Source organism: Sphaeramia orbicularis, chromosome 24 (genome assembly GCF_902148855.1).
Source record: "Sphaeramia orbicularis chromosome 24, fSphaOr1.1, whole genome shotgun sequence".
Lineage (NCBI taxonomy): Eukaryota > Metazoa > Chordata > Actinopteri > Kurtiformes > Apogonidae > Sphaeramia > Sphaeramia orbicularis.
The window spans coordinates 33,702,345-33,720,583 of NC_043979.1; positions in this window are offsets into that span (position 1 = coordinate 33,702,345).

An 18,239-nucleotide genomic window follows, 5' to 3' on the forward strand; every position below is an offset into this window, starting at 1 on the left:
GACTCATTAAAAAGGGAGAGGAAGTTCATGTCATGCTCTCCTCTTATTGGGCCTCATGCAAGAAGCCATAGAATACAGGTGTCAAACATGCGGCCCGGGGCCAAAGGGTCCAGTCCAGCCCTTGGGATGAATTATTATATTAACAATCCTTTTAGTTCAGGTTCCACATTCAGACCAATTCAATCTCAAGTGGGCAGGACCAGTCAAATACTATCATAATAACATATAAATAATGACAACTTTAAATTTTTCTCTTTGTAAATGTAAATATTTTCATGTATTTACACTAAAAAAAGTATAATTTTGCAGAAAAAAATGTGAATGACCTGAACAAATATGAACAACCTGAAATGTCTTAAGAGAAGTATGTAGAATTTTAACAATATTCTGCCTGTTACTAAATGTTTTGTGTGTTTGTAGATCCACTGTTATCTGTAAGTTATAACATACATGTGTAAATGATAAACTGAGGCAGAATATTGTTAAAATTACACTTATTTTTTCAGTTTGTTCATGTTTTTCACATCTTTTGAAAGGATAGTTTGTAGATGTAAACCTTTTCATTATGTAAATTTACTTTTTTCACTCTAAAACACAGAAAAAAGTTTGGAGTTGAGATTATTTATATATTATTATGTTATTATTTTACTGGTTTGGCCCATTTCAAATCAAATTTAGCTGAATGTGGCCCCTGAACTAAAATGAATTTGACACCCCTGTTCTACAACATTGATTCACCATGCAGTAAAACCCATGTAGTTAGCGGTTATGCACACTTATAATACAATACAATACAATACAATACAATACAATTACCGAAAAACAGCCAAAAGCATGAAACAGACGTGACAAAGTTCTCAGCAAAAATTTGGTCCAGCAAAGTAATATCGAAAGTACAGAAATACAGAGAATGGAATGTGTATCCCAAGAGTGTGAAAGCATTTAACGTTCCACATTAATGTCCAAAGACATGTTTTTCTTTGTTTTTATTTTTTTCAATTTACTTTTTATAAATGGATTCTACAGTCAGTCACATATTCTAAATGTTTTGGCAGTGACACAAAAGGTGACATTTATCAAATATTTCTATTCTTTTTTTCAATGTTCCACAGAAACATATAGAAAAACAAATTAAAAAAACTGCAGCGAAGTTTGTTGGTTAAGTTTTTGGCCATGACTATACAGTACAATGGGAGTGAATTTGTTATTTTATTTTGTTTTATTTTTTCAGAGTGAGGCATGAGACAAAGATGAAATTAAAAAAAAAACAAAAACGTGGCAACATCAGACAAAAACTGTGCGATTTTATTTATTTATTTATTTAATTAATTTCTGTTCTTGAGCTCATGAACATTTTATTTCCCCCATGGGGTTGAATAAAGTCAACCATCTGTATAAATGGAGACTTGTGTTTGACTTAACATGAGTTCAGTAGTAAATCAAACTGCAAGAACATTTTAAGGCAGAAAAAAATGGCTAAAAATACATCTGTTTGACTGTAAGTTCATTTCTTTTCTAGTTGAAATTGATAACTACCAATTCTTCCTCATACTCTGACAGAAATTACAGTTTTCATTCATGAAATTCATCACAGACTGTCTCAGTCTGTGTTTTTGGTTTTGCTTGCTTAGTTTTTCATTCTTTCATAGGTTGATTTCAGTCCTCAGGTTGAAACCATGTAGACAAACCCATGTTTAACGCTTTGCCGCTTTTCCTCTGTCTGTCTAAGTCGAAGATTGATTCTAAATTACCACTGGACCATTCTCAGTTGCAATTATACTCAACAGGATATAAGTAACCCAACCATCATTGCAGACGACCTGCTGAGTTTTTCCATTTGCCAGCTACATATATCTATAAGTACTTCATTTTTGCTCTATCTAAGGGGTTTGTAAGGGGGGGTGTCTTCTGTTTCAGCTCAGACCAATTCTTGGTATTGTATCACTGCAATTAAGTTACAATATACATGTACAATACATAATATACACACTTTAATCTTCAGCCACTGCTGTATGAGTGAATCTACATAATCTGTGCAAATTCAGGAAAAAAAAACCCATCAAACTAAAACTGCATTGGATGTGTGTAGGGCTGCACGATTAATCGATTTTAAATCGAAATCGGATTTTTTAATTAGGACGATTTTTAAAAAAGGGAAATCGTAAAATCGATTTCATCTCTCTCGTGCCTCCGGGCCGCGCACTTGCGGGCTCCCGTAGGCTCCTCCTCCTATCAGTGACAGCGGTCTGTCACAGAAGTCCGTGTAATGACCGGACTATAAATGTGTTATTGAGCCCGCAGTACTTATAGCAATGTAAGCCGTGGCTTCACGCACGGATCCCGCAACTGAAATAGAACTGCATGCGGATCACTCATCTTACATTGTCCCGGATCCGTGCCGTACTGTCTTCTTCCGAACCGGGTCCGGGTCTCGGGGTCATCAGCCTCAGCAGAGGAGCCCACACAGCCCTGTGCCCACACACATGCACCAGCTCCACAGATAGAATCCCTCCAGTGTGTCCTGGGTCGGTCTGTTCCACGCACGGATCCCCCAGTTTAAATAGAACCGCATGTGGATCACTCATATTAACGTGGTCCACGCACACACGCACACACGCACGACTGATGCCTGTCACTGACTTACATTGGTATCACTTCTGTGGGCCCAGATACCCAGAGAGAGAAAAAAAAAAAAAAAGAAATATATATATATATATATATATATATATATATATATATATATAATTATTAATTTAGTCCTCTTACTTGCTAAATTTTTCATTCACAAATGTAAGTTCTGTAACACAAAACCAAATATTATTTATTTTTTGAAAGATGTTGAACTTTATTTAAAGCTGTTAGATAAATCTGGAAACAAAAAGGCAGGTATAAAAAAGGTATAAAAAAAACATAAGTATTTGCTCTGATTTGGACATTGTATTATATAGTGTATTCCCCCTGACAAACTTCTGTTATTTTCTTGTTGTATACATTGTTTGTATACTCTACTTCATTCAATAAAGATTTAATTAAGAAAAAAACTTCTGTGGGTTCATCTCGTGATACCATCACAGATTTGAGGTCAGAGCAGTGCCTTGCATTGTTGGCTGCTCACAAAAACGACATGCTGACTTCTGTTGTCTTTTGTAGTTTTACCCAAAAATCGAAATCAAAATCGAAAATTGAGTTTTTAGAGGAAAAAATCGGGATTTTTTTTTTTTGCCAAAATCGTGCAGCCCTAGATGTGTGTGTTTGTCAACTAGTTGTACAGATAGCTAACAGTGTTCCAATAAACACCCGGGAAGCCTCTTGCTATTTTGAACATTTACTGTTGACTGTAAACTAAAATCAAAATGCATGTTACAGGGTGCTTGCTCTTTATCCAAATAAAAATTCCAGACTTTTTCAAAACTGCTACTTTTTTCTCCAAGGCCTTGACTTTATGTACTTTTATACTTACGTGTCTACTTTTTTGGTTGAGATTTTACCTGTTGTGTGTAGTAGAAAAGTTCATTTTAAATGTATGAATGAATGAATCCACAATTTGCAGTAAATTATGGTTTACTGACAGAAACGTTTTCAAAACAAATGAATATCACAAAAGTGCATGGATATCACAACAAGTTTCACTAGAATCATTCCAGTACCAACTGGTAAACCAAATCATACTGTTTTTTAATATGCTTTCCTCATATATTTCTTATCTGACAAGATTATGTGCCTTTGAGCATATTGGAAAATTTGACTTTGAGACAAACTTTTTTCCATATTTTATTAAGACTTTCACACAAAACTCCAGACTTTTCAAGGTCTGGAAAAGAGCGTTTCAAAATTCCATACTTTTAAAGATTTACAAAACCTGCTCAAGCACGCTGATGTTACAATTATGTATTACAGCTTTATATTATGTAAAATATACACAACATTAACTTAAAGTTAGTTACAGTTGTTAGTTATATAAAGGTAGTTGTGCTCTCAGCTGCAATAGAGTTTGATATACGAGGGCTGTTCAATAAGTTCATGGCCTCACCCAGAAATACTGGTTGTTATAATACAGGATGTTACATTCTTTCGTGATGGGATAGTGATGCTTGAACATCGATGGACCAAGTGCACTGCTGTAAATGGAGACTATGTTGAAAAGTAAAATATAAATTATCAGTCTGTGTTGTTCTGTTCTGGGTGAGGCCATGAACTTATTGAACGGCCCTCGTAGAATGAGTATAGAGATATAAATATAGATATAGAATACAGAATGAATAGAGTCTCAGCTTTAATAGTTTGTATTCATCAGCTCAAATCTGCACCATTTCTTTTAAGCCTAAATTTTTTATCTGTTTTATCTGCTTATCTGTTTTTGTTTGTTTGTTTGTTTGTTTGTTTGTTTTGTTTTGTTTGTTTTTCTCATGCCTATACTTTTCATTGCTTCCCTGCTGTAATGCTTTTAATGTTTTATGTGAAGCACCTTGAACTGTCTTGTACATGAAACGTGCTATATAAATAAACCTGCCTTGCCTTGCCTAGTTGTGCTTAGTCAGAATTTAGTCTGATATGTGTGGGATTTTTTAGTTACTTATGGGATCTGACAGGAATTTAGGGTAGGTTGAAGGATGGAGTAAGGGAGCAGAAGATTATAAATTAAACTTCATCCAGCTCCTTTTCGAATGTTTTCCTTTCTTTTTATATAAAACTTTTTGTTGTTTGGTTTTAATATTACATTCAAAATAAATAAACAAACAAAGTTAGCAACAGTTCCACACAAAAAAAACCAAATAAAAACCTTACGTTAACGCCAGCGATTAGCATGATGCTAAAATGCATTGAAATTCCCACACCCATGCTAACGCCATTAGCGTCTTACGTTCTTACACAAAAATAAACTCTGTAACAACACAAAGAACCTCGACTGAGTATGTAAGGTGAATAAACATCTCATTACATGACAATACTTACAGAAAGATGTTTGTTTAGGCCCAAATAACAAGTAACAGGGCTTTAATAGTAACTGAACTAATAACATGTCTCGAGCAAGATGGAAACTACGGTGGTTCTGAGTGGACAAAACACATAGACTCAAACTGAGGTGTCTCTCTCTCCACTAGGGGGCAGTACATTGAGCTTGAGATCCCAATAATGTCTGTAGTCTTGTGTAGGATTAAACGTTTCAGCCATGTACACTCCAAACAAAAATTGAGGATATTTTTAATTTTTTGGCTGTTTTTTTCAGTTGGGATTCTTGCACAGCGCTTTTTACTTTTTTGTGTGTGAAAGGAATTGAAACACATTTTTTAATGACCAGACATAGTTTTATTCACAAATGGCAAAAAAAGACAAAAAAAAAAAGACCAAAAAAAAAAAAAAAGAAATATCCTTAACTTTTTGTTTGTAGCGTATAGGGATGGGAATGAAGAACCGGTTCTTTTTGAGAACCGGTTCCCAGTAGCTCAATTCTTTGGAATCATTTGCCTGCCTGCTTAATGATTCTGCTTGTCGATTCCACCTTCATTGTGCATGCGTGATGACATCAGATGTACGCTGCATTGTTTTGGTCAGAAAGTAGCCAACATGGCGTTGAGGCAGAAACGGTCTAAACAGACGACACCAGGTCCACTTAGTTGGAACACTGTCAAAGCTTCCATGTCTTCAAAAGGGTGGAATCCCTCCAATATGCTCAAACATTTGTCCACAGCATGTGAATCATTTACAGGAATGTCATGTATTTGATTCTCTACTTAGCGGCACTTGTGAATGTAGTGGCAGAGTGAACGCCGGTTCTGGTTCTGGTGTGGGCAACAAACGTCGTAACTCCTCAAATAGAAGTTTCTGAAGGTAAGAAGGGAAAGGAAATGAGGTGCACAACAATGGGAGACGAGCCGAGCCGAGTTGAACCGGTTCCACGTAGTAGAAATGCGGCAATAGAGGAATTAGTAAAGCGTCTTTAGTTTCACTTTCACTGTACACCCCACCCCCCCAGTGTCATCTGTTATTATTATTTGTACATACTGTATATGATATATTTTCTGTGCAGAGATGGAAACATAAAAGACAGTTAATGCAAACACACCCGTTGGTACTCTTTTATTCCCTCACCCAATGAGAATCGATAAGAGAACCGATAAGGAATCAGATCGATAAGCAATATCGATAATGGAATCGTTAAGAATTTAACGATTCCCATCCCTAGTAGTGTATGTTAAAGCATCTGGGTTGGATCATTTTGTAACTCTTCACATTGGAAACAAATGGGGGAATGTTTGAGTGTTTAGGCAAACAGAATAATATATAAGTTGAATAATTAATATGTGTCTGATAAGATCCTAAATTGCAGCGAAAAAACAATTACAGCAGCAAAACCTAGTAAAACAGAGAAATGGATGTATTAAAAATGGTAAGAGCAGCAAAATTGTAAATGAATAAATAAATGAAAAAAACGAAGGTAGAGCAATATATGAAATGGAATACATCTTGGAATTACAGGATATTTTGCAAATTTTGAATATTTTCTTTATTGTTTTCCTTACATATGTGTTAAAACAGACACGGTGGTGCAGTGGTTAGTACTGTCGCCTCACATAAGGAAGGTCCAACCAGGAACCTTTCTGTGTGGAGTTTGTGGTGAACTCCAGAGTGTACCCCACCTTCGCCCATAGGTAGCTGGGATAGGCTCCAGCACCCCCCAGTGAGGATAGAGCAGGTTCAGAACATGAATGAATGAATGAATGAATGTGTTAAAATAAAGGATGAAGCTGTAAAGTCCCAGAAACCAACACTGTTATGACCACAGATACCCTATTCATGATTACTAACGTAAAATATTTCATCTTGTCCGAGCAAGAAAACATAACTAAAGGGAAATTACTTTATTATCTTCTGTGATGAATGACTTGCAGGCAGACATTCAAACAACATATTTCCACATTGTTAGTGGTGTTTTTCGCTGGCTTTGCTCACAAAGGACTGCATTTCCCTGGGTTTGTGGAAGGTAATGGTTTTCATTTTGTTGTCAAAAGCTCCGCAGGAATCCAATTCTCAGCCAGTTGCATTTTTCTTAAATAGTTTAATCTTGTCAGTCCGCTGAAGGAGCAGTGATGAGCTGCTATTGGTGAAATTCTAACATAAGTTGTGGTTTTATCTATATATTAGTTCTGTGGTTAGGCTGCAAGTTATTGTCCTCTGTCCTCCATCTGCAACCTTCATACACATATTTAACATATTAAACCTGGAGACCTGGAATTTCCCCTTGTGAGACGAATAAAGGCATATCTTTTCTTTTCTTTTCTTATCTTATCTTATCTTATCTTATCTTATCTTATCTTATCTTATCTTATCTTATCTTTCTTATCTTATCTTATCTTATCTTATCTTATCTTATCTTATCTTATCTTATCTTATCTCATCTCATCTCATCTCATCTCATCTCATCTCATCTCATCTCATCTCATCTCATCTCATCTCATCTCATCTCATCTCATCTCATCTCATCTCATCTCATCTCATCTCATCTCATCTCATCTCATCTCATCTCATCTTTAGGCTTAATCATCTGCCTCTGTTTCCTTAACACATACAGACCCAGTGCTATTTTTGTGGCACTTCCCAAATGATTTTATTCTTTATTTTGAACTTTTGTTAAGTGATTTAACACCATTTATTCTAATGTTATGCTCAGTATTTTGCATTCTTAAGTGAAAATCATTTATTTTCTTATATTTAATTTACTGATTATGTAGATCAGGGGTGTCAAACATGCAGCCTGGGGGCCAAAGGGTCTAATCTGGCCCGCAGGATGAATCAGCAAAAATTACACTTAAGATATTAACAATCAAGGATGTCGTAGTCGTTTTTGTTCAGGTTCCACATACAGACCAATGTGATCTCAACTAAAATAATGGCATAATAACCTATAAATAAATTTTCTTAGTTTAATGTGAAAAACATAATATTACTTTACATCTATACATAAGTCAGGACAACTCCAAATTTTTCTCTTTGTTTTAGTGTAAAAACTTACAGTAAATGATGAAAATATTAACATTTACAAACTATCCTTTAACAATAAAATGCGAAAAACCTGAAAAACCTTTACTAATTCCTCTGTTGTCGCATGTCCACTACATGGAACCGGTTCGACTCAGCTCGGCTTGTCTCCCGTTGTTGTGCACCTCATTTCCTTTCCCCTACCTTTGGAAACTTGTATTTGAGGGGGTACGACGTTTGTTGCCCCCACCGGAACTGGGCCTGGATGACGGGCTGGTGTTCACTCTGCAGCTAGATTCACAAACGTCGCTAAGTAGCGTATCAAATACGTGACATTCCTGTAAATGATTCACATGCAGTGGACAAATGTTTTAGCATGTTGGAGGGATTCCACTCTTTAGCAGAAATGGAAGCTTTGACAGTGTTCCAGTGGACCTGGTGTCGTCTTTTTAGACCGTTTCTGCTTCAATGCCATGTTGGCTACATTCTGACCAAAACAATGCAGCGTACACATGACGTCATCGCACATGCACAACGACGGCGCAATCGATAAGCAGAATCGTTAAGCAGGCAGAAAAAAGATTTCAAGGAATCAAGCTCCTGGGATCCGGTTCTCAAAAAGAACCGGTTCTCGATTCCCATCCCTACTGTCATCTTCTACAACACAGGTGTCAAACATGTGGTCCAGGGGCCAAATCCGGCCTGCCAAAGGGTCCAGTCTGGCCCTTGGGATGAATTTGTGAAATGCAAAAATTACACTAAGATATTAACAGTCCTTTTAGTTCAGGTTCCACATTCAGACCAATTCAATCTCCAGTGGGCAGGAGCAGTCAAATACTATCATAATAACATATAAATAATGACAACTCCAAGTGTTTCTGTTTGTAAATGTAAATATTTTCATGTATTTACACTAAAACAAACTATAATTTCGCAAAAAATGTGAATAATCTGAACAAATATGAGCAACCTGAAATGTCTCAAGAGAAGTAAGTGCAATTTTTACAATATTCTGCCTGTTATTAAATGTTTTATGTATTTGTAGATCCACTGTGATCTGTAAGTTATAATATACATGTGGAAATGATAAACTGAGGCAGAATATTGTTAAAATTACACTTATTTTTTTCAGTTTGTTCATGTTTTTCACATCTTTTGAAAGGTTCGTTTGCAGATGTAAACCTTTTCATAATGTAAATTTACTTTTTTCACTCTAAAACAGAGAACAGCTTGGAGTTGACATTATTTATATATTATTCTGTTATTATTTCACTGGTTCGGCCCACTTCAGATCAAATTTAGCAGAATGTGGCCCCTGAACTAAAATGAATTTGACACCCCTGTTCTACAACATTGATTCACCATGCAGTAAAACCATGTAGTTAGTGGTTATGCACACTTATATCAGATAGTTTATGTTTATTTATTCAGTTTTCCCTGTTTTGATATGATAACCGTTGAATTTACATCAGTTTTTTAGAAACATCCACAAGATCAGTTAATTTAACTGAGAATACCTGATACCTGAGAATACTAAATTTAGTGATTAATCTCTTGGGAAATATTAGATGTAGGGGGAAAAAAGTCAATTTAAAAGTGCACCACATTATGCGACCAAACATGCAGAGACACTTGACATTTGTATTTTATAACTTTGCACAATTGGAAATGCATTCAGAACTAGACTTCTCATTTTCTTGTATTGATCGATCTGTCCTCACGACCATGTTCCAATAAATGTTTCCTGCTTAAAACATTTTCTGAGTGTTCCGACGTCTGCTGTATGAGCTGCCATCGCACAACAGAAGAAATAAATCAATTTGTACCAATGTAAATGTTTTCCTCTTCTTCTTCTTCTTCTGTGACAGGTTCATTTACACGTCACTGTGAATTGGCTGAGTGCTTTTCACTGCAGAAGAAGTCCACATGAAGCTCAGTGATGGGTTCAGTCCTGCAAACATAAGTAGGTTTTGTAGCTGATTGAAATAGTGGAAGGACCTCTGCGGTACATGGGTGCTTTGCAAATCAATGCAGCCTCAATATACGCAATATACGCATATGAAGACCTTTCACATCATGATCTCACAGTATCTATAATTAACTCCTCAGTCCAGGACTTTTGTCTTCTGAGACTGAAATGTCACCCTCTTTTATACGTATGTGCATGTGATTATTTATCGAAGATTTATTTCCGTTTGTTGAATACTCTGGAGGTCAGAATTTATACGCAATAAACAAACCTCCTGAAGTTTAAAGATAAACCAGTCTGTAAATACTGATAGCATGGAGGTGAAATGTCATCACTGTTTCACGAGTAGAAGTTTAAACATGAGGTTTATTATTGAATAAAAACTGAAAAAGCTGAAAAACCTTTGAAGTCTGAACAGTTTCATGCTTTGTTGAAGGCTCTTCAGTGTGGATCAATGACACAGTAAAGGATCATTTGGATTTCTTTATGATCAGTGTGCCTCCGAATGTTTGTTTTTTCCTTTTTTTTCATTATCTTAACCCAGGGGTCAAATCCGACCCGCCACAGGGTCCAATCCGGCCCTTGGGATGAGTTTGTGAAATGCAAAAATTACACTGAAGATATTATCAATCAAGGATGTTCAATCTAAAGTGGGTCAGACCAGTAAAATACTATCATAATAACCTACACTGGTCAACAACAAATTTACTGTTTAAGTTTTTTGAGCTGATTTAGGATAATTTTGGTGTGCTAAATCCAAAAATCACATTAATTTTGCTCAATCAGGTCAACTTTCTGAACTATGCTACATATTGGCTTTTTAACATTTTTGCTTACATTTATGGGCATTTTCACATCATATGATACAAAATTCTTTTATATTTCTTTCAATAAACGAGTTCTGAAGATTTTACTTTTGCCAATTTATGATTAATGTTTTTTTTAATATTACAGGTGAATGAAATGGCTTCGACTAGAAGATCTTGCAAAAATAAGCCTGACGTATTCTGCTACATCTGCGGTGAATACACCATTGTACCTAACAGGAATCAAGTCACAAGTTTCATAAAGTGTGCTTACCAATCTTATTTTGGTATGAAACTTGGTGACCAAGATAAAGTTTGGGCGCAGATTGTGAGAAGATCAAATTTTTCAAAATCAAATTAGCAAAAAAACCTGACCTGATTCAGAAAAACAGATGTCATTTTTGGATGTAATGGTCCTAATTCAGTTGAAAAAACCTAGACAACTTGCAAAAAACATTTTTTTGTAACCCAGTGCTATAAATAATGAAAAAAGCTAATTTTTTTTCTTTTTGTTTTAGTGTCAAAAAAGTAAAGTTACACAAAAATGTTTACATTTACAGACTGGCTTTTCACAAAAAATATGAACAACCTGAAATGTCTTAAGAGAAGTATGTAGTATTTTAACAATATTCTCCCTGTTATCAAATGTTTTGTGTATTTGTAGATCCACTGTGATCTGTAAGCTGTGATGCACATGTATAAATGATAAACTGAGGTGTAATATTGTTAAAATTACACTTATTTTTTTTTTAAGAATTGTCAGGTTGTTCATATTTGTTCATGTTATGTTCAAGTACGGTTTGTAGATGTAAACATTTTCATTTCGGAATTCTACTTTTTTCACTCAAAAACATAGAGAAAACTTTGGAGTTGATATTATTTCTAAGTTCTTATCCTATTATTTATATTATTTTACTGGTCCAGCCCACTTTATTTCATATTACGCTGTATGTGGTCCCTGAACTACATTGAGTTTGACACCCCTGTCTTAACCCATAAAGACCCAAACAGCCACCAGTGACCAAAATCATCTACAGATGTAAAATGTTGAACTTTGGTTTTTTTTTCTTTTTAACTTGTCTTGTACATCATCATAACACACTGAAAACATGATTTTTTTTTTTTTTTTTTTTTTTTTGGTGTAGTAATATTTATTAGGTTAACTGTCCCAATTTTTATTTTCTAATTGTAAGTATCAGTGAGAACTAGAATTATTATGTCGTGATGTAACTAGTTATAAAACGTAACAAATTTAGCAGGAATTAAAACAAGTTGTATACATCCACTTGATTTTTGCCGGAATGAACATAAAGATACAGTCATGGAAAAAATTATTAGACCATCAAAAACAATGGTTATGCAATCAGGTACTAACTCCTGTGTGTATCATGTGACTAAAACAAACAGAAAAGAAAACATGGAATGCCTAAAAGCACTGTTTTTGTCAGTACAATGCCATAGCTACTGATGTAAGAACTGAAGTGATTTTGGTTATTATCAAGAAAACCATGAAAAATGGATAGATATCAGCTCTGAAATTCAACTCTTATGAGCTGTTTTGTTATCATTATATTTGTCCAAACAAATGTACCTTTAGTTGTACCAGGCATTAAAATGAACAAGAAACTGAAGAAAACCAGGGTGGTCTTATAATTTTTTCCACAAATGCAGCTGTTAGTGTATAAATGTGGTAGCAGGTTTGAGATAAACATGTGAAATGAAATGAATGAATCATTTGGTTTTCTTTATGATCAGTGTACCTCCGAATGTTTGTTTTTTCCTTTTTTTTTTCTTTTTTCTATATCTTAACCCACAGAGACCCAAACAGCCACCAGTGACCAAAATCATCTACTGTAAAATGCTTTATTTTTTTTATTTATTTATTTTTTCTTTAACTTGTCTTGTGCATCATCATAACACACTGAAAACATGATTTTTAAATTTTTTTTATTTATTTATTTTTTGGTGTAGTAATATTTATTAGGTTAACTGTCACAATTTTTATTTTCTAATTGTAAGTATCAGCGAGAACTAGAATTATTATGTCGTGATGTAACTAGTTATAAAACGTAACAAATTTAGCAGGAATTAAAACAAGTTGCTTAGAGTCTTGTTTTGACCAACTCTATACATAAAGTGTCATGAGATAACTTTTTTGTAGTGATCTGGCGCTATATAAATAAAATTTGATTGATTGAGTGATTTGATTGGTTTTCCCTTGTAAGTCGCTTTGGAAAAAAGTGTCTGCCAAATGCATAAACATAAACATAAGTTATATACATCCACTTGATTTTTGCCGGAATGAATATAAAGATACAGTCACGGAAAAAATGATTAGACCATCAAAAACAATGGTTATGCAATCAAGTACTAACTCCTGTGTGTATCATGTGACTAAAACAGACAGAAAAGAAAACATGGAATGCCTAAAAGCACTGTTTTTGTCAGTACAATGGCATAGATATTGATGTAAGAACTGAAGTGATTTTGGTTATTATCAAGAAAACATGGAAAATGGATAGATATCAGCTCTGAAATTCAACTTTTATGAGCTATTTTTGTTATCATTTTATTTGTCCAAACAAATGTACCTTTAGTTGTACCAGGCATTAAAATGAACAAGAAATGGAAGAAAACCAGGGTGGTCTAATATTTTTTTCCGCGACTGTAGCTGTTATATGATGAACTGGAGACAGAAGAACATTCAGTGTTATCCAACTGTAATCATTATGTTGCATTGTCTGAGTGAACTGCGTCATCTCTATTCACATGGATAAAAATAGCTGAATGAAATTAAGAAGGTCGTCATATTTCACAGTGACTGCAGCTAATGCTTCCTTTCATGATTTGTAACACCTTTGTATCAGGTTCTGTATGATGGAAAATGTCGGAGCTGAGGGGTTTTTGTTTATAATACATAATTAATCAGACAAACGTGAGTGCGGTACTAAATCACTCTTGTTCTTCATTAGGTGAAATGAATTATGGTTATGCTGTTATTATACAGGACAAATGGTGAAAATGAAACCATTAGTCACAACTGTTTGCACAATTCATGTGTTATTATTACTATTATTATTATTATTACTTTCCCTTTACTGTCATTATGATTCTACCTCCAATCAGTACAATGTCTTATTTTTGCATAATTAATTAATTTGCTTTATTGGTTTTTCTTCTTCCTCCTCTTTATTATTATTATTATTATTATTATTATTATTATTATTATTATTATTATTATTATTACCTGTCATATGGTCTGTCAGTTTACTATTCTTTCCATTTATGTTGCAATGTGTCAGGATTTTGCCACAAAAGTGCAAAAAATTATCCACATAAGAGTTTTACACTCAGAACACAACAGTACACAATACATTTTAATAACATTTAAAGATCAGCATGATGGTCAATAGGCATTTTTGAGATTATTACACTTATACAGAGAACACAAACACAATAAAAACATCAACTCCTTTACATAAAACAGCAAAATAATGTTTTACAGCAACAAGATATTTAACAAAGGCCTGACACAGCAGCAAAATTACAGATGTAACATGGTGGAAATGGATCTGACTGCTCTGGATTCAACTGAAATCACCAGTGGTTCCTGTCATCGTTGACATTTGCACCTGATGGGTTATTTCATCTAAAGTGAATAGATTTATGTGTAATTTCTGACACTTATGAATTGCATCTGTAACATTTTACTTCCTGATAGATAATAAATATCCTCAATGAGATCCATACAAAAAAGCCCTGAGGGATTATTCAGACAGAAGAAAAATAAGCTTCATGACTCAAGGATATTAAAGAATAAACTCCATATTAAAGTTAAAAGTCTGACAGATGAAAAAAAAGTGATTTTCAGACGTTGTTTTTTTTTTTTCATGAATTGTTAAATTTCCCAGTTACGGAAGAGGATTAGGGCCACTGAAATAAATAAATAAATAAATAAATAAAATTCAATTTTTTAATTATTATTCTCAGAAAAAAGTCAGAATTCTGACTTTTTTCTCAGAATTCTGACTTTTTTTCTCAGAATTCTGACTTTTTTCTCAGAATAATAATAATAAAAAAAATATTGGACCTTCCTTTTTTTCTTTTTCAGTGGTCCTAATCCTTTTTTACCCTAATCCCGTTTTTATGTTTTTTTTTTTTTTTTTTTTTTTTTGTTTTTTGTTTTTTTTTACAAATTGTTAAATTTTCCAGTTACAGAAGAGGATTAGGGCCACTTGAAAAAAATAAAAATAAAAAAAGGTCCAGTATTTTTTTTATTATTATTATTTTCATTATTATTCTGAGAAAAAAGTCAGAATTCTGACTTTTCTTGAAATCTGACTTTTATCTCAGAATTCTGACTTTTTGGACCTTTTTTTTTTCTCTTTTTTTTCAGTGGTCCTTATCCTCTTCCATACCCAGTACATAAAGGGATTATAAATATTTTTAATGCTCTCTGGGTCACATTGTCTTCCTAATACTGATTTTGATGATAGTGTGAAGTGCAGCGGATTCACAAAATCCAAAATTTATGTCTTGTATCCTGTACATGTTTATGCTCTGTGCTATGGTTATGGTGAAGAAAATATCATGGTTTGGTTTAAATATTACTAATTAAATTTTTTCATAAATCGTTACGGATTATGTATTAAACCAGAATTTTTTCCTAAACCTGAACAAGTGCTGCTAGTGCATAAATCTGAATATAAAAATAATCACAATACACATAATATAATATAATATAATATAATATAAATACACAGTTGAAAAGTGCCATGACTGGTTAAAACACTGCGGTTCACAGAAACACATATTTAGAAATGTTGATATAAGCAGTGATCCCAACTTTTCAGACCTTGACAACTTTTTTCCCCTAAAAATCACAAACGACAAATTAGCAGAACTAAAAAAATATATATGCAGTAGAAGTAGCATGAGCCCCATTTGTTAAAATGTTAGGACTTTTTAGTGACAGTTACAGATAAATTTAATTATCCAATGCCCAACATTTGAACACACCACCAAAATAAAAGCAAGCACCAGTGAATTATTTACAGAATAGTCAGTCTTTTGTCCAATGGCTAAGGCGTTTCAGTGACAATCATACAGAAAAAAAAAACAAAAATACAAATGCTGAGTGCCTGGAACAGACTCAATAAAGTTTTTTTACCGCTGCGTCAACTGGTCTGGAACTGATTTATGATAAAAAAAAGCACGTAAAAACAGGACCGATGACATCTGAGCATCTGAAGTCGTATAAATAACAATAAATGGCAAAAAAAATTATATATATGCAACTGTGCAAAATTTTTAGATTTGTTGTTTTTGCAGCGTTGAAATGAACATGCACATTTATTTCTCAGTCTCTTTTCTTCAGATACAACAAGAAAATGCAGGAAATATGTACACAGCCTTTAAAGACACACAAAAAAACACAACTAAATGGGTTCTAAAAGTTAAAGTCAGTACTCAGTGCGACCCCTGACCCCATGACGAGAAGCAGCAAAAACTGTTGGAAACATCTGGCGTGTAGTTTACTGTAGTACGCACTGAAGTAAGAATAAAAGTTTCAGTGAAAAAAACAGCTTCTATAAACCAAAGTGGTCGTATTTAGTGTGACCTTGCTTTTACACAACATGAATTTAATCCTTTTGTTCAGACAGTATGAATTATCTGGTGTTCACTTTCTGATTTTTTTATTCCAGGTTTCATTCAACACATGCCAGATGTTTCTAACGGTTTTTGCTGCTTCTCGTCATGGGGTCAGGGGTCACATTAAATACTGACTTTAACCTTTAGAACCCATTTAGTTCTGGTTTTTTGTGTGTCTTTCCTGTATTTCCTGTATTTTCTTGTTGTATCTGAAGAAAAGAGACTGAGAAATAAATATGCATGTTCATTTCAACGCTGCAAAAACAACTAATCCAAAGGCCACCTAAAACTTTTGCACAGTATTGTATGAGGTGGAACAAAAGTATAAACAGGAATAATTCTGTCAGTGAAATAAATGTTTAACACAGGGGTGTCAAACATGCGGCCCGGGGGCCAAATGCGGCCCGCCAAAGGTTCCCATCCAGCCCCTGGGATGAATTTACAAAGTGCAAAAATTCCACACTTTTGAACTGAATTAAGCAAAAAACATAAAATTAAAAAATCTGCTTGAATTAAGGAAAAAATGTTGAATTTAGCAAAAAAAATCTTAAATTTAGCAAAAAATCTTGAATTAACCAAAAAAAAAAAAAAAAAGCTTGAATTAAGGAAAAAATTTTGAATTAAGCAAAAAAAAATTCAATTTAAAAAAATCTTAAATTAAGTAAAAAAAAATTTGAATTAAACAAAAAAAAGTCAAATTTAGCAAAAAATCTTGAATTAAGAAAAAAAAATCATCAATTAAGTAAAAAAATCTTTAAGCAAAAAAAAAAAATCTTGAATTTATCAAAAATATTTGGAATCAAGCAAAAAATCTTGAATGAACAACTTCAAAATTTTGTCTTTGTTTTAGTGCAAAAAATAACATGAAATTATGAACTGTAACAATAAAATGTGAATAACCTGAACAAATATGAACAACCTGAAATGTCTAAAAAAAATTCAGCCCAGTTTGAACTCTTTTCTGCCTGTTCCTCAGTGTTTAGTGTCTTTGTAGATCTGATCCATAATGAACATGGACAAATGATCAGTGGAGGCTGAATATTGTTAAAATTGCACTTATTTTTCTTAAGAAATTTCAGTTTTTTTTCAGGTTATTGACATCTTTTTTGTTTGGATACTTTATAAAAGTAAGTATTTTCTTAATTTAATGAGGTTTTTTCTAACTAAAACACAGACAAAAATGTGGAGTTGTCATTATTTATCGGTTATTCTGTTATTATTTTACTGGTTCGGCCCATTTGAGGTCAAATTGAGCTTATTGTGGCCCCTGAACTAAAATGAGTTTGACACCCCTGGTTTAACAAATCATACATTTTTTCTGGAAATGGGGTTTGCAAGTTACTAGATAATATATCATATTCTGTCTGATTGTTGAAGGAATCAAATCAAACCATCTGTACCATATTGGATTAAATAACATCATCTTTGGCTTTGTACTGTATTGTTTCATATTTAACACTGAAACGCATTGTGTTGAGTCAAATTATGCTGAATTGTTCTGCATCGCAAAAGAAAATGTGAGCTGTACCATGTCAGTCAGTGTAATCTGCAACATATGAACATACATTAGCAACAGTGACACTGAAAATTACACTGACAACACTAATTCGAAAGGGAGATGTCAATGTTTGAAGCTGATTTAGTAGTGGTTTGCAAAATTATGAACACAGACGCAGCCAGTTTATTACCCCGCCCCCCAATGGGAAGATCAGGGGTACTGATTTTGGTTTGGTTTGTTTCTTTGTTTGTTAACACTCTAGCAGCAAAACTATTGGTTGAATTCATATCAAATTTGGTTTATATATTACCAGTGATCCAGAATAGATCTCATTACA